This window comes from Spea bombifrons, chromosome 5 (assembly GCF_027358695.1).
Source record: "Spea bombifrons isolate aSpeBom1 chromosome 5, aSpeBom1.2.pri, whole genome shotgun sequence".
Lineage (NCBI taxonomy): Eukaryota > Metazoa > Chordata > Amphibia > Anura > Pelobatidae > Spea > Spea bombifrons.
Window position 1 is genome coordinate 71707432 of NC_071091.1, and position 26992 is coordinate 71734423.

Consider the following 26992-nt stretch of genomic DNA (forward strand, 5'->3'; position numbering starts at 1 on the left):
TGTTGTGTGTGCGTTTGTATGGAAATATAATACTGTGTGTTTGTTAGTGTGGGTGAGCATGCAGTCGTATGTTAGTGTGTGCGCATGTGGTACCATTTGAACTGGACTAAAGATGTGTTTGTATACATGTGTTAGTATGTGTGTTTGTACATTTGAATGCCTGTGCATATGTTAGTATATACATTAAAGTAAGCAACTGTAAAATGAAATAGATTGCGCTATAGGGGCTGTGCGGATAACACAGGGGTTGTTGTGGACAATAGAGGGGCTGCTGAGGGCGTATGAATAGGGGCTAGGGGTAATGATATGGGCCTGATGGATAATCATAAGACAGGGGGCAGAGGATCTGGGAATGGCCTGGGGATATTACAAGGGACTGGGCATATATCAGAGGCAAGGTATTTGACAGGAGGCAGGGGCAAGGAATATGACAAGAGCAATGAGTCTGACAAGGTGGGGGTATGATATGTGGGAGATGGATTACACCAACGCTGGCCACACTTTTGCAATGCACTTGCACATCCCTTGGAATTCTCACCAATTCTTAGCTAAGTGATAAACCCTGAGAATGCTTTATGTTGTTAAATTTATGACTGTAAAAATATAATAAAAATACTTTTGTTTTTTGGGGGTACAAGCCATCTTGCAACAAGGCCCTTAGCTGACTAGTTTCGCCACTGATATACATACAAACATATTACATGTGCCACCGTGTCTGTTCAAAAGTGGCTATTATGTATATTATTGCACACTATTTCGGAAAAACGTGTATAATATTCCTTTAAGATGCAAATTTGAAGCACAATTATCTGCTGTTTTTATTCATTGAGTAGGACCTCTTGCTCCTTGCTCTGCAGAGTACTAAATCACAGCTCATAAGAGGAGGTTAGCTGCAAATTGGCATGGAAGGCATTGCCAAACATCTCAAAACATGATTCAGCATGTATACATTGTAATCTGTCTAAATTGTAAAGCATTAACATATACAAACATGGACATTAACAATTCATTTATCATTCTTGATGCAAATGATTTTCTTATAGCAGTGCATTTGCTTCTGACGCACCTCTTTACATCCACTTTTACCAGGTACAGCAGGTTCCGCTGTTGATATATACCATACCCGGTTATGGTGCTACCTCTATGGAACTGCTGCCTTTGGCTTAGTCAACCTAGGCTAAGGCCTAGATTCTTTTCACTCCACCCTGTTTCTTAGAAAAAGGCCGCTTCTTTGGCAATAAAAAAAACCCTAATTTTATAAACTGCATTATAGAAATACTACCCAATGACATATTTGCATTATAACAGCATCCGTTTAAAGGCAAATACAAGAAAAAGGCTTGCATTATATGATTTTTACCATCAACAAAAGTCAACAAAAACTGATTCTGGAGAACATCGGACATATGTGCAATATTACAGAATTTATTTTGTGACAAGAAAGGAAGAGAGAGTGAAGTTGTTTCAGGAAAAGATCACAATTGTCAGCTCCAGCTTGTACGCATCATGAGCACTGGCTAGCTTGACTGACAATGGGATTTAATGTAGCCTAACTATAGTAGCCTTAAGCACAGATACCAAAGTATGACAACGGCAGCAGAAAGGCATGCCCTGGATCTGCTCAGATTGTTGTTGGAATTTATATTGCATGTTCAAGACAGACATTTCCTTTTTTTTCTATATTCTATTTGAGTCAAAGCAGAAGAAACATTTTCAAACGCATTCATGGTGGTGGCAGAAGAGATACTGCTTGCACTTCAGGTTGATTTAATTATTATTATAATTATTATTATAACCCCAACATACTTTGTAGAGCTGCATAATGGGATTATGAAAGTAAATGGTACATAACATGATTTTTTTTTGCTTATAAGAACAGAAAAGAGAAGAAACTATTGGTTTGAAGGGCTCACAAAAAAAGTAGCAAAGAGGTGCAACAAGGTTCAATGGTTTAGCCACTTTGAGGATATTCCATCCATCGTACGCAAGAGGGATTCAGAAGAAACTATTCAATGCATTTGCCTTCTTTCCCCATCTCCAAGAGTTCCACGGAGTCTAATGAGACCCCTACCACGTAAGAGGCAGGCGACACTCCTAACGAATTCAATGGGAGCGCTATCCTGCCAGTTATTGGCATGTACTGTAATAATTGGTGGGGCTATATTAGGCATTACACTGTCCCTTTAAATATCAAGTGGCAAACCGAGGTATTGGGTGACGGTGCATTTGATACATCTCTTTTTCTACAAAGGGTTACATAAATAAAAAAACAAATATATGTTATAAATACCCAGAACAGAAAACCTGGGAAAAGGTCAGGCTGTTTTCCTCAATAATGGCATTAAAAATGGCAATGGTAGATTTGACATGTATATGCAAATGAAGGGAAAATGGGGAAAAAATAAATAAACACATTGCAGTGAATTTCTGCATCTTTATTAAATGCTCTTTCAAAGACCGTGACCAACAAAAAAACACAATTTACGTGGTTTAATTGGCAATGGGAAAAACACAGAACATGGCATAAACGCACAGAGCTGTTGTGTCTTGACATGGATGATGCAAAAAATAAATTCTAGTTTTTAAGTTATGAGTATGCCATTGCAATCATAACACAATGTAAAAATTCACTGCATTTTTTTTTTTTTTTAGTCTTTTGTTACGATGTACGGTTTGCCAAAATGTGCAGGAGCGGCAGGCTTTGGCCTCGGCCTCGCATTTTCGTTTTATAAAAAAGGAATAAAAATAAACGAGTCCTTGCATAACAATTGGATTTTGGCTCATAGACTTATGGTTCATCACACGCGAACCTTCCTATTATATCTGCCTTAAATCTGAACCTCTTCTTCTTGGATCAAATAAACAGCATGAGTGAAAGGGCAGAAATTGCAATAGCCCCGATTTCTGTGTATCCCAGTTGGACATCTGCATATCGATACAAATACTTATTTCTTATATTTCTGATGGCTTATTTAGCCACAGAGTAGAAACGGGCACCGGTGCAATGCTATAAATGATTTTAGGTACACATGAAAGAAAAGGCTAAAAAACCTTATATCCCCTGCAGTCACTCAGTCACTATACTTTTGACATTTGTTGAATGTTAAGTGCTTTTGTGTGATCCATTCAGAGCAGTGGGAGTGCTTGAAATGAAAGATGATTGCTGTCTTTTTCTAGAACCATAGGAAGGCTGCGATGACTACTGGTAAATTGGTCACATGACTGGGACACATTACCGTAGAGCCATAAAGGCTAAGTATTTTGGAGTAACCAAGGGTATGCAAAGCTGTGGTTTTGATCGTGTTACTAGAATCAACACAGGCCATCCCCCTTCAAATGTGTGGTTTAATATAATTTTCAATAGAATATAAAAGAACGCTTGCGATTTGTATATTAGATCGATATACATTGTGTGTGTATGTGTGTGTATAATAGCTCTCTTTGAGCACTTGCATGTATCTTTGGAATATGTATTATACATCATGTCCGTTCAGTTATATTACAATCATTAACAAAGTTAATCTGACACATTCTTGGTAGAGATTCTTCATACAGAAAAGATATCTAGGAGATGCCACTTAACGAAAAGACCACTTAAGGTCTAATATTTATGACAAGAAGCAAAATAAACGTCACCATAGATTACTGGGAAGTCAATAAAATTCAAATGCATTTGTGCTTGTGAGAAGTGAATCTGCCATATTATCGCAAGCACCTGCCTATTACGATATTATTAGGATTATTTGGCAATATACTCTCATTTTTCGGCCATTTGGGCCTCGGCAGTGTTACACAATTTCCTTTATGATAAGAAGAAAAGAGAGATATAATTTTAAATATGTATGTTATTTAATCCTCTATCTGCAAAATTGTACTTAAGGAATTATTAAATTGATGTTTAAGGGGCAGGCAAAAAAATATAGAAAAAATCCTAGGACTTCGTGGCCCATGCCATCAGCATAGTAGTCTCCTAGACTGGTGTGGAGGTTAGCCGCAATAAAAAAAAAAGACAAACTGAAAGGAATAATATATAAGAAAAAAACTATTAATGTCCACTTAATAAACTGTGGAGTTTTACTTGAGTGTCCTTTACCTTTAAATGATCAAAAGCCCTGTGTAGTCTGTGATTATAGGAACTACATCTTGACTCTTAGTAGACAAAGAGAAATGACAGCATTTTCTTGACAGCACCACATTTACGTTGTACATTTAATTCTAGGTCAATATGGAACAAAGGGCTGGACTACTGATGCTACATGGGTTAAAAGACCTCATGCGATTTTAGTTAGGAACGGCAAAGAAAATAGAAAATTATACAATGCTATGAAAATCTGGTTTTAGAAATAATTCTTTTAAAAATATTATTATATTGACATATTTGATGGTCCTTTGCCACAACGGGAAGGCAGAGAAAATTGACTACATGAATATCAAATGCTATATGATTAAAACGGTGCCTAGCCAGTATGCCTTATGTGTCAATGGTATTGTCAAATTGGAGATTTTTTTAAATAATTTTTTGGTTATTTTTTACTCTCCATCTGATATTAACAGCACCAATAAACAAACATAATGCAATAACTCAAAAATAAAATAAAATGGGGCAGAGTATACAATACATAAGAGCAAGTATTATCGCTTTGTGTAATCTGAATTCAAGTACATGCATTTAAAAGATGATTAGCTAATTAGCAAACTATTTGTCGCTGATTATTTTTCAAGGCTTTCATCTTAAATCAATGGCAGCCATTAGCATTAGGTTGATTCTGCAACCAAGCTTGGTTTCCTCCTATAGATTAACATTCTAATGATATTCTCTGATGCCCATGGAAGTAAACAGGTGTAGCTACATTAATTGCTTATAAATGGAATTAAATGTCAAGTAATTAATTCAATTATTTGATGTGTGTTTACAAATATTCATGTTGATGCTACATGGTCTCACTGAAACACAACCAGAGGTAGGAAAAGTGAAACGATATATTTTTAGTTATCGAGTATATATTCTTGTAGATAAGCTGAGAATTTTAGGTTAACATATACACCCCAAAAATTGGGTTTAGCTTATCTGTTCATACTGTGGTTGGATCGGTGGGAGATAGAAATGGGACAGATTCATTCTAAGGTATAGCAAAGGTCACGTGGCATCACAGAACAGTGTATCTGCAGTGAGGACAGGCTGAGGCTTCAGAAAGTGAGTACCGGTAGTTTGCATGTATGTTTGTATTTGTGTGTGTGAGTGCCTGGCTATGTGAGTTAGTGTGAGCATCTGTGTGAATATGTGAGTGTCTAGGTGTGTATGTTTAAATTGTCACAATTGGCTTATGCAAGGTTACACAGTTTTCATGGTTTTTGTTTGCTTGAAATTTTGAGGGTCGGCTTATCCACGGATTGGGCTTTTTTGGTAATTAAATAATAAAATAATAAAAAGTTGACTTCAAACGTCAAAAGGTGGGAATGCTTAAATGGTGCCTGCTTATTGCTCTAATGTCTGTGATGTGAAATAATTGTAAAACAAACACCAAATAGCATGGGGGTTATTTGTAAAGAGAGCTGCAGATGCAAAGTGGTAAAATTGGTGCAGTTACTATAGCAACCAACAGAATTGTATTACCCTTCAATCTTAATTGATATGCGCTACTACCTTCCTTTTTCCTAACCAACAGAATGTGCCTGGTGTTTGCTTCAGTTTTACCTCTTTGCGGCATAATTCCTCAACATAACCTTATTTGTTTTTTATTTTATTTTTAATAATTCACAGAACATTACTTAAATAAACAACTACTCTAATTCATGATATTAATCCAACACTCAATCTACAAACAAATGTTTTTCAGAGATTTTAATAGTTAAAGGTAAAACTCTGGGACACAGTGTCTTCTTTCTTATTAGGCAGCTGGACACAGTGTAATGTTTCTTGTTAGGCAATTGCATATGTTGCCTTAGGGTAAATGATTAAAGTACAACAAACGTTAGCACGGTAAGTATGTGTTATTATACAATACATTCCAGCTATTGGAATGGGAGGCCCTGGGGCTGTGGTTGGAGGTTCAGCTCTGTATAGAGGCAATAGCAGCTCCTGTGCATCAGCTGATATCCACGCCAGGGAACTCCAGATGTGATGCATGCTCTCCAGGTGAAGACCTGCTTCATTGGGTCACTGGATCAGTTCCTCACTTCTCCAGGCAGGGGAGTGGAGTTTGGCTTTATCTGTAGCTCAGAACCACCGGAGTAGTAGGACACTGCAAGGGCATCATTATACAGCAAATGCAATTTTATTGGACATAACAGGTCCATGTTAAATCTTACAGTACCCCGTCATGGCCTGCCTCAATTATTGTGATGGGCCACTGGCTAGTTAAGCAGTCGTGTGTGCCAAACTCTGCTACCAAGAAGAAAGCAATACACAAGCATGTGTCGCCAATCCCAATCTCCAAGTCTCTGCAACAGGCAAAGACTTTTTGCTTCGCCGATCCTGTGCAGAAATAATGCCGGCGTTATTCCGCCCTTAACACTTGCTTCGGTAACACTCTATCCTACACAGCTAAGCATCTCCAGTGCTGATCACATGTGTTTATGCTCTCGAGAGCAAGATCCAAATTCAAATTACTGGATGTCATTGTCGTGCCCAGAAAACCAATTGGAGTTTTTTCCTCTGTAGAAGTTTCCCTGCTGCAGGTTGCGGCATGTTATATAATGATTGTGTATGTCTGTGTTTTAGATAACCTCGGCTTAACAAATGCCTTTGCGCAGAAAAATGTCAGTTACCTTAAGCATTTCTCATGAAATTAGGGAACTGCTGATTTCTCTTCTGATGAAAAAAAAATGCAGCTTACGCATTGTGAATAAAGGATAAGAGTCAACGAGGTTAGCCGGCAGGATGAACTTTCCAGCACCCCTGTTTAACAATCAGGCTGAACAATATCTTTTCTCTCTCTGGACATCAATAAAATACTTCAGGTGATGTATTAGAGGTCAGCTTTACACAGCTTTGCTGTCCCACCTACTAGTTTATTCACTAAACCCCATATATAATGCATCTTTATTATTACCATAATCAAAATATATTTATTTAAAAAAAAAAACTGTGTAGGCTAGGCTTATAAACATCATGTGACTGCACACAAGCAAGAAAACAAGGTTATTACATAGTCATTTTATGGCTTTTCTTCTGCAGAGCATTTACAAAGAGGTCAGTAAGCTGAAGGAAAATGTATTTACAACACAATCAAGTACCTGTATCAGTCCACTTTTACTGAGACTGACGTTACGTAAGATACAATTGGCATGATGCCATTTTTACTATTCATGATGCGGTATATATTTGCAACCAATAATATTTTATTGGTTGCAAATATGGGTAAACAAAAAGGGTTCGTGGATTGAAAAATGTTATTGATATTTGTTCCTGATTTGTATAAAAATTTTGAAATGTGTTCCCAACATCGAACAAGCCTCATGGTCATATTAAATTCCTAAAGAAGGATTCACAGTTAACCCAAACATGTTAGACCTGATTTCACTGGAAAAATGTTCTCTCTCCATTATGCCAAAATCAGGACTATTCATTTCCTAATAACTTTATCTTTATAACAACACAGAGCTAAGTGGTCTAAGACTTCTCAGATATCCAGCTACATTTTTTCCTATTTCTGTTCTGATTAATAAAAAAAAATAAAAAAAAGTCATATCTCTATAGTTGAAATCATGCCCATATTGGCCATATGACACACGAGGCAGATGCCCGGTGGCCAGTATGGCTGCATATTTACCGATATTGCCATCCCATCGGCAGATCAGGTCTTCCAGTATAAAAATGTAATTTGCAGTCACATATATCCAGCTGCCGGCCTCACCGATGTGATTTTGGTGACTACTGGCCTTAAAGTGCCAGGGCCACCTACTTATCCACAGTCTGGCTGTGGTGTAAATCGTATAGTATTTGCACACTCTTACCTGTAAGTGTTAAGCGTCTTTTGCTGCCATAGAATATCTGGAATCTTTCTACATGATAAGGTTACACCAAACGGCAACGCTCGGTAATCAAGCTATAAGTGGTGACGTTTCACAAGCACATTCTTCTCTTAATTAATATTGTTATGTTCTTTTATACAAACGGACTCCATTCTTTAGAGTACAAAACGCAACAGCTGTCCTTCCAATGTGTTTACAATGGCATTACAAATCCATGCTGGAATTACATATATTTCTAGAAAACAAGAATGTAACTACATTTTCCTAATCATCCGATAAGTTGGCTAGAAATCATGGTGTATATATATATAATAATCATAGTGTATAATAACCTTTCAACGTATCGAGGGGTTTACTCCCTAAAGCATGAACTAAGACACAATAATTATCTTTATGGATAATGATCAAAGTTAATGCTGACTTCTTCAAGAGTTAAATTTGTCAGGATGCTTTAGCAGCTGGGACCCTGCCAGGGGCAACCCACTGACCTCAAGGGCACACTCCCTACTACATTAACCTGACGCTACTAACCACTTCTGTACAAAACTGGCATTTCAACGCAGTAATAAAGTTTAACCCCTTGCAAACAAAAGGAAATAAGTTAATTATGGACCAAGGGCCTGCATTTAAAGGGTCACTGCTCGCAATGCAATTACTCCTTAAAAGCATATCCAGCAACCAGAACCAATTAAGAAAACCAGATAATGTTGCAAACAATGCTGGGGGTAACCACAGGTAACTACCCAGATGGTGTAGAACTACAACCTCCGTCATGCTGTTCATTTGTATTTGTAATATGCACTACAGTGCACGCAAAACGGCCTCCTATGTGCCTTTTATTTCTAGAAGCCCTTGCAATATAATCTGTAGTTTTAATCTACTTTTGTACTTTGGTTACCGTAATGGAAGATAATTATCCTTGACTGTCTATAACACAAATGCAAACAAAAGGTTAAAAAAAAAAAAAAACACTTTTTTTTTTTAAAATTATGGTCAATCAATGCACCCGTAAGAACTGTGGTTTTCCATAAAATGAGCCCATATCATGTAACAGGTGCACTAAAAGTGCCAAATCCTTCTAATTACCGAGATCTGTACAGTTTTTAAAGACATGTAAATACATTCATTTAAAAAAAAGGGGTATTTTGTTTTAAAGGAGGAGAAATATTACAACAATATGTCATAATCTAAAACTAGAGAGACAGAGGCTTAGATGTAATAGCTGGTATTTAAGTGGAACAGCTTACCAGTAGAAGTGGTAGAGGCTAATGCAGTGACTGAATATGGCTATCCGGAATCTACGATAATAATCAGTACTTATTTGATACCATTTCTTGGCTAATTTTAAAGCTCAGAGTGGGAAAAAAAAGTCTTGCTAATTTTCACAGATTGCGGTCTTAATTTTCATTTGTGCCGCAGTGCCATGGATAACAGAAATATCTATTAAAGGTCCATAGCAGTAATTTAATGAAGAGAAAAATCTAATGGCTTTTCAGTAGAATTCCTTCATTAACTTTTAAAGGGTGTTTTCAGCAATCATCATTGCGAGCAAGCATATTTTGTAAATGCAAAAAAAAAATCCTTTCGGGGCCATCATTGTAGTAGATGGCAAAGGCCCAAGCAAAGCCATTTTCCCTTGGTATATACTGATTAGAGTAGGTCACGAAGCTAACTTGCACTGCACGTTATTAAGTTCATTCATTAAACATGGTGTGGGGAACGCAGTAATGCCACAGACCTAAGGTCACCGAGATCTGATACGGCTTTGATTGTAATACACAGACTTAGTTGAAACAAATTGATTCTTTTAACCCCAAGGTGCTGAACGGTTCTGTTTTCCATGCGTGTTATTCATAAAAATCCTCGCAGACGAAATAAAAAGGGAATTAGAAACATTTACATTACTCCAGGCAGAACGGAATACATATGAGATCTTAATTTGCTTCTCCAACAGGGTGTTTGTAGGGATAGGTGTGAATTCATATGCAGCGCTGTTTTAAGCAATATATATAAATAGATATAGAGTACATAACTTACCCCAATAACAATTACAGCCTCCACAGCCATAATACCCACTTCTCTCATGTAAAAATCTTTATATTTAATTATAAGCAGCCTCCCATTGAAATTATTTATTGTTTTATATAGCGCCATCAGATTCCACAACGCTGTACAAAGGATAGAAATACCTCTATAGCAGGAGGGATGTTCCAGGCATACGAGAACTTAACGCTGTCACATAGTCCTCAACATTTGAGGTGACCTAAGGGGATACCTTTGTTGACATGGGGTGACCTCAAGAGCCACCCGACAGCGCTCAGCTGCAGAGTATTGTGAGCTGGTGCACCTTCCAAAATATTATTATTGCTGCTGCTAATGCCCTGGTGCGTCCTATATCTTATAGAACAACACTGCAGGAGCCGAACTTATTATCAAAACTAAAAATATATCATTTCATGTAATAAAAAATCCTACATACAAATACAAATTTTAAAAGTATGTAGATTTTAAAATGGGCTGAAACAATTACAAAATAAAATGACAATTTTCAGTACAATGTAATAGTTGCACATCGGCACCCCGATTCTGGGGTTATTTACCAAATTACATCAACCTCCCCCCACCGTATTTCTGATGATCCTGCGCAGCACTAGACAATTTACAACCTGACGCGTTTTGCCGACTACGCCGCTTCCTGCGAATGGCCCGGCGATATGTCATAATACGGATTACAACACTTTCTTTATCATTTAGGCCTGCAGAGATGTGAATAGGGCTCGGTAATCCCTCATGTAGCGAGAAGCCTCAGGGCACCCCTATGGTAAAGTCATGGAGGCTGTTTGCACTGTTCCCTTGGCAGATGCCCAAGGCCATCCCTGACCTTCTGAGCAAGCTATTGATAGCCATTTAAAAGAAATCCTGGCTGCAATATTATTTACTGATAAATTTTATCATTCAAATTTTACACTTCCGGCTCAAATTATTTTTAATGAAAAATACTTGGCGAATTGTATTAATACATCAAATACACAGATCTCTGCATTTTTACTGTCACAATCCTAGCTGGCGGTTATTTGATTTTCACGCATGAACATTAATGGGTTAGTCTTGTTTTTACACTGAATGGTAAATTTAGGTTCTGCTTTCTTTTATCATCTTTTTTTCTTTCTTTTCAGGAGCGCTAATTTAAGGTTTACAAACAGCCTGAATTATTTAACTATCGGAAAATCAAAGCCAAGTGTTAAAGAAGCTCTAATGAAACTACAACAAGGCAAGTGATGTGTAGCTCTCCCCATTGGATCGTTTATATGGTTTCATGAAAAAGATCTAGTTCTTCCCAAGTGCATGCGATATCATATCGCCTAACATAATTTCTAAGGCTTCCACAAACAGCCCATCAGAGAACATCTGTCAATTCCCCATATTTATATAATATAGGAAAAGGTAAGCCAAGATGTGTTAATATCGCATAACTTTACAAGCCTCCGTTTCTGTACGTAGAAAGGAATGTTTAGGTTATAATTATTACTTTCATTTTGGGACAAACAAATCAACTTATATGGGGCATTAGGTACTTCGTAGAATTGGCACATAATAGAAACGCAAAGCTGTACAAAAGTATTCCTTTCAGTCTCTTCCATCCATACATTAGTTAATAGTGAATTCTTCAGGAACAATGTTTTGTCACAAATACAGACATTATTTACAATTATAAACCTGGCGAGGGCCATTACGGAAAACTCGGATTTTCTATACTGGCCAGGAGAGAACCGTTACTAACAGGTAATGGCTCTTCAGTGAGAAAAGCTCTAAAAAAAAATATGTCTATCGTTCTGTTGCACAGAAAAAACGTTATTCAGTTTATAAATTAGACCAGCTTTCCAAATCCTCAGGCGAATGGTATTAAAAAAACATTTGAACAGAACTGTCCATAAAAAATAAATATAAATATATATATATATATATATATATATAAATAATAATAAAAATATAATATTATATATATATATATATATATATATATATATATATATATAAAAAATTGGTGAAAAAATAGTTTCCATGACGCAAAATAACTGCACTATATTATATAATAATTGCAAATATGCAAGCTTATGATACACATGATTCTGGCATGGAGATTTATTTTCAAAAGCAAAATAAATACATTCAAATGACTTGAAAGATACATATTGCTTATAAAGATCACATCTCCGTTTCGGCTGAAGTGAAGAATCTTTTTGCTTTTCATTTGAACTACCTAAGCCAAGCAGTTGCTGTAACCAAAACAGGTTGTCATATCACGTTTTAACATGCAAAGCGCAATCCGAAATAGTCTTCGGCGGCAGTCATTTTGTAGATGTGTTATGTTAACACCTCCGTATCTGGACATGGTCCACGTCTGTATTTGCAGGCACCAGAACGCTGTATCTTTTAATTTTGCATGCATGCTAATGGTTTTTTTTACCACAAAAGGTCATACCTGCTTGTGATGACTGACAAGTTTTCAGCTTGATTCAAAGCAAACAGCTGCTGGTTTGATTGCCTAGCAACTAAAAGTTGATGGATGACCCTAAAGATGGATAACTACCATAAATCACCTCATTTAGACTCTCTGGGAAAAAAAAAAAGATTAAAAACAATGGTTTTCATGACATTTCCTGCACTAAGTAATGCTCTGTGATAAATTTGCCTCTTTTATGGGTAGACGGTTGTGGCTGCTGAAATTAGACACTTTAGTTTTTAACAATCTACACTTCTCACGACATTTAAAGCCCCCTCTCTGCTAGGTGTGTGGGTGCTAAGACACAAAGCAATGAGAGGAAATCCAGACTCCCCTGTCAGTAATCAAGGTAAAGCAGATGTCCCACAGAACATCTGCCAAGTCTGCAGCTCGCTGTAAGAAAGGGGCAATATACACTAATCACTGCGGCCCACAGCGAATCTGGACTTTAAAACAAATAAGTAAACCTATGAGGTTGATTCTATAAAGCAAGAGAGTATTGGTTTCAATATCCAAATATCCCTACAGTATCGGAAGACCCTGCACAATGCATAGTTAAATCAGGGAGGTGTAATACAGGGCAATCCAGCTACTCTTGGTCCAAAAGCTCTTGATAATGTAAAGAGGGATGAAACTGCTTACTCCCTCATTAATGAATAAACTATAGGTCACAGGAGCGTAGTATTCGATGGAAGTTAAGAACTATTGGCCCATTTTTCAGGTTAAGGGAGGAGATACAGTAGGTATAACTTCAAAATATCGTATCATCCCTTTGTTGTCCCTCAGAATGTTCTACAGCCCTTAAACTCTCAGTCATGCTCATAGTAACAGCCCATCGCCAATAATGGAGAGCTTTTCTTGCAAGAAGGTGTTTGTTGACCCTGGACAATGTGTAATTACAGCAGCGAGATGAAATGTTTAACCCAATTCCAGGGACGCTACTACCATGCAATCACAAGAGTCAACTGTTTGCCGTGATTACATGTGGCCCCCTTCCAGGATTATACGACTATAGTATATTTTTTAGTGTTAGTGGTGCTGTCTTCTATGGATTATCCAAATTATTTGTTTTATTGTTTGTGTTAAGGATGTGGCCTTTATAAGTTTTCGCTTTGAGCCCCTAAAAACCCATAACCACCCCATGAATCCATGTGCCATTCACTGATGTCATAAAATTTGTTATGGACAGTATGAGTTCATTTTTGGTCATTCTTAAGTCTGACTGTCTAGTGGCTTAGAAATATAACCCCTTTTTTTTTTGCTGCGTATTGTAAATTTATTAAAAACCTATTAGAGATCTATATGCTGTACATTCATCTGTAAAGGTAATATAAGCTTTGGAAAATGTCCAGATAGGTTACAAATATCATGGGACATTTTAGTATGAATCATGTATTTTTAATGATTCCTATGAAAACATGATTTTTTTTTTTCATGGCTAATGTGGAATTGCATTTACAGATGGGACTGAGGCTGCATACATGTTGTATTATATATAATAGCATAACAATTCATCATAGCTAAATTGTGTTGAAAAAAACCCAGAACAAAGAAATACACTTACCATAAAACAAAAAATGACAACTGATGTAAAGTTTCTGCTTTTATTACAATATGCCAGTAAATTGCTTTAAAGTGTTAAAATAATGGGCTGGGAAGTGCCATTAATAGCACTTTTCAAAACATCTGGTGCTCCCCAAACTTGTAAATTAAGCTAAATTAAATATTTATTCACGCTATACAAATTAACATCATTTATTTGCCAGCTACGTACTATTATGAAGAAGGAAGCAAAATCTCCAGGAAATACCAATAATCCAAGTAGCCCTGTTTGGCACATGTGCATACTTTGCATTTAACCATTAATATTATCATCATTTCTTTATATAATGCTAACAATTTACTGAGCACTTTGCATGGTTCATGGGATACGTACGTACTGATATTGGCCGAGGCAAGCCAATACTTAAGGCAAGGATACGGCTTGCCAGGTTACAATCTACCCTCGATTCCCAGCACCAGGTAGGGTAGATACATGGGGGGTTCAAAAAGACGTTCACCTTTATTACAGTTTTAATACAAATTAATTTTGAACCTACTGTTCGGCGCTACATTTTAATGAGTTTGTTGTTTCCAAACCTTCTGGCATAATCATTACTGTTTTTGGCAGATGGTTTCTCTGATGACATTTCAAGCGTTGCTCTGTCATATTATGTGCTGGGAAGAATTGTAAATACGGCATCATGAGTTCCTTCTAATAAAATTAAGGCGTTAAGACGTATTTAGTGATTTTATTAATAACCTATGTTTTTTAGATCCCACTGTTGTAAACCCCACACGTAGTGATATCATTCAATTACCCATTGCTTTACGTGGATGTTCCAAATGTACCACTTCATCACTTTGCCTCATCTGATTCATCAATTTGCTTCCCAATATTGGGATGGGATATTAAACGCAGAAAGAATAAAGCCCTGCCTACATTGTGAGCAATGACAACTGGCACGTATACTGTATTAAACAGCACGTGTAATAATGTGCATTGTACATGTCAATCATACATTCACTAAAGTGGTCTTACTCCAGGCTAGGGTGCCTCAGGTCCATCATGTATGAATGGGTGCTTATTTAAAAGGCCATTTTCTAGTCCTGTATATCCCTTCGGGGACTGCGGGTACAGAAGAAGAAGATTGGGGAGCCGCGTACTCTGTGTATCTTCGCCGACGTGGTTAAGGTATGACATTGTGTGCTTTTAACTTAAATCACAAGGGCCTCTGGTATATTATACCTTTAAAATACAGAAACCTAGCAAAAGGTGGGGCGATAAAGGTGCGAGTACAGATTACGTGACTTTGTATTTTCATGTTCAGCACATTACAAAGGAAATCCATTCTTAAAAATGACTTAAGCCATCCAAACCACACGGAACAGTACCGACGGGATGTGCGTGTTTTAGGATTTGCTTGTTACAAACACACGCTATAGTCACGTACATCGAGTGACGGCGGGGTGCAGATATGAATACTTCCAGAATAGCTGTAACCCTGCTCATGACATTTCTTAATCGCTGCAATGATACAGTTCAGAACAACTATTCTATAGAAACAGCAACATTAATGCGATAACTGAAGCAATCTGGAAAAAAAAATAAAAATTATTTACTGCCCTCTTAAAAAAACAAAAAAAAACTTTTTTAAGATAATGTAAATCAAGTAAGAGTGTGCGGAATTTTGAAAAGCAAATAAATAAATAAAAGAAAAACATCCATATATTATAGTTCATGGATCCTTGTTTCCAGATTGTCCTTCCCCCTCCCCTGGCTGTGTCTCAAGTTACAGCCTTGTACAATCCAAGTCTAAATAATATTCACTATGATAAATGACACCATAACTCCGATATCCACAATCAATCTTAGCTTTAAAGGTACATCCATCTTCAATAATGTTGATGGGGATTCTGTAAAATGGGAAACGTGACTATTTTGCCGACCTCTGAAATCAGTGGTGGTGGTGGGGGGGAGGGATGGAGTCTCTGAATGATGGCTGTCAGCCCACATCTGGCAGCAAAAACATAAATTTAACTGTATGCAGGCAAAATGAAGGGGGACAGGCCCTGACTAGGAGGCAACCTCTCTCAAGCCAGGGCCAATTTAAAAAGGCCTCCTTTTCTGGAAAGTTCCCGACGTCCAGCTCAGTCATCACACTTTCGCTCAGGATATTGCCACTGTATGCTTGTATATTATGGAAACAGATCACATTCCCAAGACTAGACTGTCATAAAAATACACATTTATTACTATATTCACTTTATGTATTTTGGGTAGAGACAACAATTTGCAAAGAGATTATTTTATAAGCAATCCAGCAAGGACGCCACCCGAGTACCTTCTTTATTTAGATTGTAAGCTCTTGTGGCTACTGGGGTGTGTGCATCCACTTAATAAGTAAACGCGAATAATAATAGTAAATTACCAGTTGGTAATATAGACTTTCATGGCAAGGAATGGATTAACTAGCTAAACAGTATTTCAAGCAATACATTTAAATGTCCTGGTAACAATTGAAGCAAAAGTCTAGATATTTCTGATTAACTGTTGCAGCACCACTACCTTCTTTACATTGTTAAGCAAAGTGTGATAGGGGTTTTTTTTATTATTCTTTTCTCTTTCTCCTTACAAAAAAAAGTCACTTTTATCACAAATGTGATATAGTAAGTCACATACACACAAAAAAAATTATAAAATGTATATGTAAACGCGCATTAACAGACCAATAGGAGCTGTGTTACAATAAATACAAATTATGCAAAATACAGTATAAAACTGTTTTTATGTAATTTTTAAGTACTTGCTAGTATGTTGCAAATATTGCCCAATAAATCAAGTGTTTGGTTATTAACGGGTACCAGGCAATAATTGAAATATTCTTCCAAAATGATTAGACTAATACATGTAATATAGGAAAAAATAGTCTGCCCTTCCACTGTTTACATACCCTTTAGACTGTAAGGTCTAACAGATGGAGGCACTTACACCTACTCCCTCCATTTATTTTAATTTGTAATTCTGTGTATTAGTCGTTGTACAGCACTACAGAATATGTTGGCGCTATTCTAACACCACCACAAGCAAACACATGTATTAAAGGTTTCAGAGAAGTCACTTTTTTATATTAGAGCCCACACAAGCTCTTGCAACATTGTAAATTGATATATGAAGAGAGAGATCATTTACATTGTGTTTATAAAACAAAATAGCAAATAATTTTAATCGCAACAAGAGAATACCTGTCTTGTTATAAATTTGAGACAATAGTATTGAAGTTATGTGGCTGCTATCAGCAGAGTATTGCAGTTGCACAAAGCCCAGAGAATGGGGGCAAGGGGCCTTTTATTAACTTAGATTTTGGGGTTCAGGTTCCCCCCGTGGTCGTTGTGTTTCGACTGACGATTTGTTCTAATTCTTCTAATTTTCTTCCTATTGTTGGTTTTATATGGCGGACAAAGGGCATATGGCTGTAACCTGTAGCCATGGTAACTAGACCCTTCTAATACCTTTGTCACTTTTATAATTCATTCTACCATGTCATACACCTGAAAGGCCATGTCTCTAGAGACTGATCCATGTTTACATTTGCCACCATCCAACTAGCAAGCTGTTTTATAGTCGAACAGGTGTTGGTGTCTTAAGTGCCATAGGATTTGCTGAAAACCATGATTGTGATCCAATCTACCAACTTCAATCCATTTGTATTTGTTTAATCCATTCCTCATACTTACTATCCAAACTCAAAGAGTCCAAAACACCCTACCCTTTTGTGGACCTTTTGAATATTTAACCCTAAAGGATGTTTAAACAGTTAAACAAATACAGGGCAAAAAAAAGATAACCGAATCGAGGGGGTTAGCAATTGTCAAGAAAAAAGGCAGATGTTCATGAAATATAGGCCGAGGTTGTGCATGTGTGGTCCCAACAGACCTGCACGTGACACTGATATATCCATCACATTTTGATGTAGCACCTACATCTATAACAGAACCATCCAATTCTGCATACAAATGGATGCCAGCACTTGAGTCTGAATGTGAGATATCTATATCATATCAAATGTTCCGCGTATAGTGACTGGTGTCACATTGCATCTATAATTCCTGTACGTGAGAGAACATCAAGTAGTCCTGATGCAGAGATAAAAGTAGAGCAGTCAACAAGGGAATTCTGTTGCCATGGTGACTGCACCAGTTTTACCCCTTTTCTTTATGCATAACCCCCAAGACTTCTATAAAGGATCATTTTATCATAGTGTTCATTTAACAGGTTAACCTAGAAGTTTTGTTAAGTTTACATAGACATATTACAGATTCCGAACCATTTGTGCATTAGGAAATCATCCCTATGTCCTTTAACACACACTATGTGCCCTATTCGGTCCAATCAGTATAAAATAAATAACTGAATACATTTTGCATGGAATCATATAAATGCAGTAGGCTTAATATTCACTTCTGTTGGCTATGATCTACTCTTCCTCTCCCATAGCATTGTAATAAACCATAATGAAACCAGTGATACACTGTACAGATTAAGATGCCAAATATGTTGATATTTTGCTGACGCTTCTAAAATTCTATGGGAAAACACACACATTTATGCATAAATAATCCTATACTATTATTGGCTGCTGGCTTCCAAGCACCACGGCTGATATTAAACCCCCGTCCTAGTAGAGGACCCAGGCCACTAAATAGTTAATTTCAGATTTAAATGTAAGATTTAACACACAAAAATTATCTAAATTATACACATAATGTATTTTGGTGTATGATTACAAATAATACTACAGCTACAATGGTAACAATAAATTATCCAACAAAAGACATACATACATACACACACATACATGTACACAAGCATGCATAAACACAATCATTTATAGGTTTTGTGGACCCTTTGCTACACTCTAGTGATCACATTCAATATTGCTTCTTAAATTAATATTTCTACACCCCACCAGTGGTTTTCATAAAAATAGTGTCCGTTATATTTAAAGGATTAGATCCAATTCAATGTCAATGCCCAGTAGCGGATGAATATATATATATATACCGTATTCAAGCATCTTGCTTTTTCTAATCGGAAGGCTGTTGTTTATGAAAATCAGCTCAATTATACCTTTGCAAATCTGAATAGTTTATTTGCATATTCACAAACAGCATGCACAAAACTGCAATTTTATCCTAATGGTTTTCATTGCTGAACACTGCCAAGGCAGAATTTATTAAAACTCTAAGTCTGGGAATAAAGGAGACCGACATTTATTCCCACGGTCCGATTGTGTCTCCTAAATCTAGCCAAAGAAGCCACCTGAGCTCTCTTATTTGCCTACTGGGATGAGAAGAAATTCAAGCCATTAAGACAGATAACCCTTTCCAGACATGTTTTAATAAGGGGTTGTGGCATTACAAATTATGGGTTAAAAAATAAGAAAGAAAGTCCCAGTAGAAATATCACTTATAGAACAATTTGGCTGTAATATATACAATGGATCTGTGGGAAAATAAATGTTTTCAGTTCCTGGTAGCTGGGGTAGGTTATTTTTGAGGGGAAAAAAATCATAAACACCATTAAAAAGTAAGAATTCCATTTTAGTGTAGCATCCAATTATTTGCAATATCATTAAATTTTACACAAAAAATAGCTGCAATTTGGGAGCCTCAAATGTGAAATCTTTTCCTGTGTCCTGATGTAATTTATTTAACTTCTTTTTCAGAAGGGGGGGGAGTATCTTGGCCTCAAAGGTGCAACTTTGAAAGGGTATTCGGGAGTTAAAGGAAGAAAACCGTGCTACCTCTAAGGTGAGCAAGGCACGCTGGCAACAGTTTGTGAAGTCTTCTTGAGAAAGTATATAGTACAGGGCTAATTTGAATGCCTATTTATTTTTATGCAGCAAATATTGTGTGATTATTTATTTGTTTGTTTGCAGTCCTGTCTCAAAGGCTTACGCACCATATCGCTCGTTATTATTTATGGATTTCTATAGCGCCATCATATTCCGCAGCGTTGTACATCTCAATGTACACAGATGCCGCTGGCGTTCTAATGGTGGAAAAAAAAAATTGTAGGGGATCCCACCGATACTTTAGGGGTTAATTCTGGGACTGTTGAGCAACTTACAGTTACACTGTGAAGACAGAAACATCACAGACTTTCCTGGCAAGAGGCTCACAGAGGGTAGGAGGGGACTACAAAATGAACTCTCTCAGGCTTTGTCCTGTATGTTTCCCAAGGCCTGCCCTGGCCCCTTTGATAAATGACACATGTCATTCTGTCACTGGCTGACATCGCAGCTGGGAGGGCCGATGATGTATGACTCTACTGAAAAGGAAATCAACTTTTTTGGCACCAACTATTTATGCACCCTGCGTAAGGATTTTTTTTTAAAACTGTATAAAAAAAAAATAAAAAAAAACATGCAGAATTAAAAAAATAAATAAATAAAAGGGACTGAACGACAGTTTACACTTAACATAAATTAGTTGGGTAATGGTGAAATGTGCTAGTCTGTGATAAATAAAAGCTACATTAGTCAATTATTAATCACACTCCAACTTGTAGCCAAAACCCATGACTTAAATCAGAGGCCTGAGCTGCCTTGCAAACAGATAAGACACTGCTTGATAGATGTCTTGCATAGTGTAATCAGGAAGCAATCAGAGACTTAGTCAGGTTTAACCAACAGCCATGTATAGAACATTCTGGAAAGAGAGACAAGTTGCACTGCTGAACTGGGTTGAAATCAGTCTTTTTAACACAATTCCATAAAACCACAATTACCTGCACATATTTTTCTGTGATTTTGACTCCATCGTTCGCGTTAACGTTTTTTTCCTGCCAACACTGAACATTCTCCTCCAAAAATATACAATTTGAGTGTTTCTAAATTCCTGATCTGTGTTTTGTGTTGAATGATTTTTATTATTTTTTTTGGAAAAATACACAAGTTTGAGTTCAGACAAGAAAAGATACCTCTTAATTGAATGTATGTGTTCACGAATATCATAAAGTGTCATAGGTAAAGCGGCAAATGCATGGGAATAAATATACTTTATCCGCAACCAACACAACACAACCAATACATTATATACACCAATACATATTCTGCAATAAGGTAAAAGAAAAAAAAAAGAATTTCTGGCATGCCGCAGTCTGTAAGTATAATATCTCATGCCGTGTAAATTCTGAATTTTATGAGCATTGATGCAAAAATAATAATAATAAAAAAAAAAATTGTGAAACATATCTCTCTGCTTCTGCGTCAGTGGCTTATCCCGGTCATTATTAAATGGATTCACGCAGGGACATCAAGTGTCTCAAATGTGATCATTTTTGCACGGATTGCATTTTGAGCATTCGGTTTAATCGAATGAACTCACATTGGGCTCTAAGGCATTAGAATATATTCAAGACGACGGGGGAAATATTTATATATATATATATATATATATATATATTCAACAAGCATATACATACATTAAATATGACTGTATACATTTTATAGCACATCGAGGATATTAAAATTAAACATAATTTATGACATGAGCACTTAAAACACATTTTTGTTAAGGGTTAGTAAAAGGGCATCACTGCTAAATGGAAGTCAAGGATTGGACAGGTCATTCCGCTGTTAGTGAACTTAGGTGCCACAGAATGTCCAACTAGCCAAATAGCTGGCCAATAGTCATAGGATTTGCAGTTCATCAATAGCTGGTATTGATATCAACAGAGGTACATTTGAATGTGAAGGCCAGTAAGTACCAAGGAACCCAAATTTACATTTATACATAAAATATATACTAGAGAACTAGTCAATAGCAAACTACATAATGGGGCACTGAAGAGCATGGGGCAAGTGTCCATATCACCTGTAGAAACAACAATCAGACCAACATTGGCCAGTTCCCATGGTGAGTTTTCCCGTTTAAAATCAACTACCACCAGCCTGCCAGTAAGCTCATGTACTGTCAAGTGTCTGGGCATACAGTGGACACACATGCGCAATTGCTTCTTATGGAATGGGTGTGTGGAAGCCCATGGTGTAAGGCCTGTAGCTTTTTGAGTAACAAACAACACTGCACACTCTGCAGCGTGTCTCAGACTGCAGAAGCAGGGACAGTGAAGCAAACTCTTCACTTAATTTTTTTTCTTTTTTTGAGACCCACTGACCTGGTAAATAACCTCCTCTGTACGCAAAGGTCTAATCTGAATGAATAAACGACAAATGATCAGGGGAGGTACACTAGTAACTACCAAAACCCAGGAAAAAGTATTATAAAATCTCCTGATTACTCAAGTAGATGCCATTAACCCATATTCCTGTTTATCCACACAATGCCACCTTGTGATCTCTCAGGGTAAGCTAAGGTGTTGGCCAAATACCAACTTCATCTGAGCTGATCCAATGTCAGAATATTGTTATTGCCAATGAAAAACTATAAAATAGCCATAAGGTTAGGTAAAGATTGGATGCTAATGTATTTACTGCCCTTCCCACGGCGTTGGTGGGAGCCTGAGGTCACATCATAGTTGTTAACATTTCAGTACCTTGGAGAAAAGAGTCTGCTGAGCCTCACTGTAGATCGAGGCGCAATCAAATTTACGGTCATGGCAGCAGTTCCTGTCCATTGGCCATTGCACTAAACTCATTAGGAGTATGAAATTACATGAGATCATACATGAATCTTTGCGGCTAAAATACATTCTTAGATGGCTACGATCAGTTCAAGGGGTAGTAAAGTAAATTACAAGTTCTAAGCACTAAGCATTGGGGGGGGGTGCACACACACACACACACAAGTGGCCAACACTCACATATCAGGCTGCAAAACAACACATCGACAAAATAAAACTCAACCTCACAAAATAAAAAAAATCAAGTCAACGCACCTCAAAATTCAGATTATACGAGAGGTCCGTCTCAGTCAGGGGCATAACACAGGCACGGGGGTCCCAAGCTTTCTTGGACCATTAGTTGGCTCTATGTTATTTATTATGTTTGCTACATGATATTTAGATCCTAAAGATGTTCACATGGCGGCACTGAGTAACTACCAGTTCTTTGCACCTTTAAAAGGTTGCCACACAATCTCCTTAAACTGATACGTTCAGCCTTCTGCAGCTTTTTTTTTCTTTTTACTTGGCTGTGACTTTTTAGTACTTTTGTAGTTTTTAAGCAATAAAAGGTATAAATGTACAGTAGATTTACCTTCTGGAAAAATCTTCAAGGAAAAAAGGAGAAAAGATAAACACATACACAGACAAACTGGCATTTGAAACTTCTGCCATCCCCTTTGGTATCATATAATTTTTCTTAGAGTCCGTTCTGGATTCTGATAGTGTGCAGAATGTTTATATTACCAAGGTCTCCCCATAAAACGTTTATACTTTTTCTTTATGACCTGTCCTTGATTTGACACTTCCGCTCATCAGAAAGGGATTTATAAAATAATCCTGAAGGTGAAGAACAGACATCTGTCAGGAACTGGCTGGGTTTCACTTTGCGAAATTTAAGAAGGAAAGAAAATTCAACTAAGCCCTCTTTAGTCACCAAAAGAGATCAAAGGTAATTATTAAGGGAGACAGACGTCATAAAAAATAAAATTTATGTAGTTGTTGAGAAGAAGAAGAAGAAAAAAAAAAAGAAAGAAAGAAGGATTTTGTGATGTTTCAAAAGGAGCAAAAAAAAAAATGATCTACATTCCACACAATCAGAAAGTGTGTGTGTGTGTGTGTGTGTGTAGAATGTGGGAGCATGATTTACTAATTTAAAAGAAAGAAAACAATTTTTACAAGTTTAAACTAAAAAGTCTTTCAAACCTTGCCATCTGTGGGTACATGAACTATGGATGACCCCGGATGATTTGCACTCAGCTCAGAATCCCTTAGAAAGCAGGGAAAAAGTATCATTAAGAATGACTGATGACTGCCAGTCATGGTTGACCTCACCCAAGCTTTGGTCTCTGCCTCAGTAATAAGCTGGCCTTTATTAGCACCAACACTCCATAAAAGGGGTGTGTTTAGTCACAGGATAGCAGGCTTCTAATGCTCATTGCTTCTCCTTGAAAGATTGATTAGTGCTCATTTTTACTGCCTCCTCTGTATATACAGTGAGGATACTGTGAATTGTCAGGGCCTGTAATATTGATGAGTGCTACAGCTGCAAAGCCCGAAGAGTTGAACAGGGAAGAGAGGACAAACTTCTCGGCTGCACGCGGTGATTTCTGAGACTTGCTGATAGGCAGATATGAACTGTAAAGTATTTATTTCATAGCGCTTCAGCCAAGTGTGCAGAGATATTCATCAAAGCACAGAGGTAACAACGTGAGGATGCATAAAAGGTATAAATTGTATCCTAGGGAACTTCACGTCGGCAAATTAAACATTACATTGCCGGCCACGTAACACTTAAAAACAGGATTCTATAGGATCTGTACAACTGGCAACCTTGGAGGAAGGAGCAGGCTTCTTCTATATTTAGTAGTAAATAATGGTTTGAGCCATCATTCGTAAAAAATGCATTAAATACAAAATATAAGTTTTCAATGCTAAAAAAATAATTATAACCAACACAAACTCCGGGGCCCAAATCCTGCTGGAGATTCGGAATGAGTCTAGTTAACGTTGGAGTAGTTTTGGTGCAAACCGGTAAAAGTGGTGCAGCAGCCATAGCAACTAATGCAACGCTCCTGTTGATTGCTTCGCTTTTATCAGTTAGACCTAGAATTGATCTTTTTAAATAACCTCCTTTGTGTATCACAGGGCAAGGGTCAGCGGTACATTGAAAACCCGTTGTGTGCAAAGCCCTTGAGCACCCGTGCTCAAAGCATCTGTAAAAGAGGCTATCAACTGGGAAGAATAAAGAAAGAAGGAATAAATACACCTTTGTGTTCATTTGCTTGTTAGGTTAGTGGTGTTTTTTTTCAGCTAAAAAGGTGTTTTAATTGATGACGGACTGGATTAGGTACCATTAAAAAAAATGCACGGCCAATAAATGCGTATGGTCACTAAGCACATATTACCATTCACCATTTGTCACTGATCTACTCATTTGTCAGCTCCTAAGTGACCTGTCAGGGGTCACAATCAGGCCTTGGAAGTTTCTATCTACCTCTTCACAGGCCAGAGCCGTAACAACAACATTAGCCTATGTTTTATCTCGGACCATAAGTCAATCTACTGTAATAACTATTGTTAACATGGGTGTATCGTTTTAGCACTTGAAGGAGTAAGCCTCTTAACAATATAACTAGATGACTAAAGGTTTATTACCCGTGCATTTTTATATGTGAACAGAAAGGAGTAAAAGAAAAAAAATTATAGCTGCTTAGCCGCTCACCAAAATATAGCTTTTCTTTCATGTCTATAAGATTAGTATTGATTGAAGGGACCCTTTTCTCATGTAAGGCTACAGAACTGAAGAATTAGAACAGCAGACATTGTGAATGCACGTGCCGCGGTAGAAAATTCTCTTTTCAGACATCTATTCCACATAAAGCTAAGCAGGTACTCCTGTACAGCATAATGAGAGGGAAATAAAAATAAGAGCGTAATATAAGACTGCTATAGCCTCAATGCAAGGTGGGCTTTCGAAACCCCTGCTTCTCCTGAGTGTCACGTGGCCCTAGTGTTAGCGTAGTCCAAGGTTAGATAATGGCAGCCATTAATCTCTTGATGGACAACAGTTCTTATCATGCTTATCCAACCTTTATCGTATATAACAGAGAAGAGTGCATTGCGGAGCACAGTCCTTGCTGCTGTGGAACCAGAACCCTCAGTCGATCCACTCTTTCACAGCAGAAGGCCAATGATTGGCTTTGGTCTTGGTTTCCAAACTCGATAGGAGTTATACTCCAGTAACAGCTGGAATCGTGTATTTTATCACAACAAATCTGTATTACATAATAAAGGGGAGTTGGTCTGTGAGCTATTAAGAGTTATATGGTAAGAAAATGTGCAATATCATTCGTAGGATTTCTTGGTGGGTTGGATTTGTATTTGAAATAAAGTATAAGCACAAAATAAAACGTTGTAGAACGGCATAAACAGTTGAGTTACAATGCCATGGTGATTTGTCAATCATTTCTTTAAATATTTCACTTCAATAATTTTTCATTGGAAAAATGTCATGTTTTAAGCCCTGTACAGCCATTTAATATGCAATATGCATCTCAACACACCTTAGATTGAACCGATTCCCCTTTTTCCCTAAATTTACTTAAATGATGGTGTAGGAGCACAAGTTATAGTTCTGCAATCTGTTGCTTAGTATTGCTGTAGGCATTGAATATCATTAAAACATATTTTATTTTATGTCTCACATTAATAAATTGTGAAATATTGGTGTACATATAAAGTATATTTATAAAGGCACACAATAAATCATCCTTTTAATTTCATTTACCAACGAAACATCCCTGACTGTCACAGGTGATGCAATATACTTGTGAATCCGAATGTGCAGGGTTAAAACAATCCTCTACTTCAAGGCACCCGAAGCCTCAGCCCTCTCTGGATACATGGATCTATAATAATGGGATTACAGCAAATTACTGTGTTTTATGGAAGCCGTATTCACCTGCTGTTTGCCCCATTGATCTTGCAAAATACATCTTACTTATAATAGCATAATCAAAATAAAAAAATAAAAACAGAACGTATCCTACACTCAAACCCGAATATATAACTTTCCTGTAGGCACAGGTACCTGAGGGCGAGGTTAAATAAGGTTAGGTAAACCTCCACACCATATACACATCAGCTAAATATATCCTGACCCGGAAACAATAACTTCTCTCAATTCCTGAGATTTAAGAAGAACTAGAACTTTACAACAAAAGAACATGAGTAAAGAGTTAAAATAATTGTATGACTTGTAAGTCATGCCAACATTTATTATATAAAGAAATAAGATTTTCCTCCAAGATTAGTAATTTTTAAAAACTACGAGATGATGCATTTTA

The 26992-nt window shown here is 37.1% G+C and overlaps 2 protein-coding genes across 3 annotated transcripts in view; both read right to left on the reverse strand.

Moving 5' to 3' along the window:
• TSHZ1 (teashirt zinc finger homeobox 1) overlaps positions 1-26992 on the reverse strand; it is a 48447-nt gene that overhangs the window by 13218 nt on the left and 8237 nt on the right. The gene's annotated exons all lie outside the window — the stretch shown is intronic.
• The window catches only part of LOC128498071 (beta-Ala-His dipeptidase-like), a 419628-nt gene continuing 393781 nt past the window's right edge, over positions 1146-26992 (reverse strand). The window contains exon 13 of the mRNA XM_053468356.1: positions 1146-1156. The gene's annotated coding sequence lies outside the window, so the exon portion shown is untranslated. The remainder of the gene's footprint in view (positions 1157-26992) is intronic.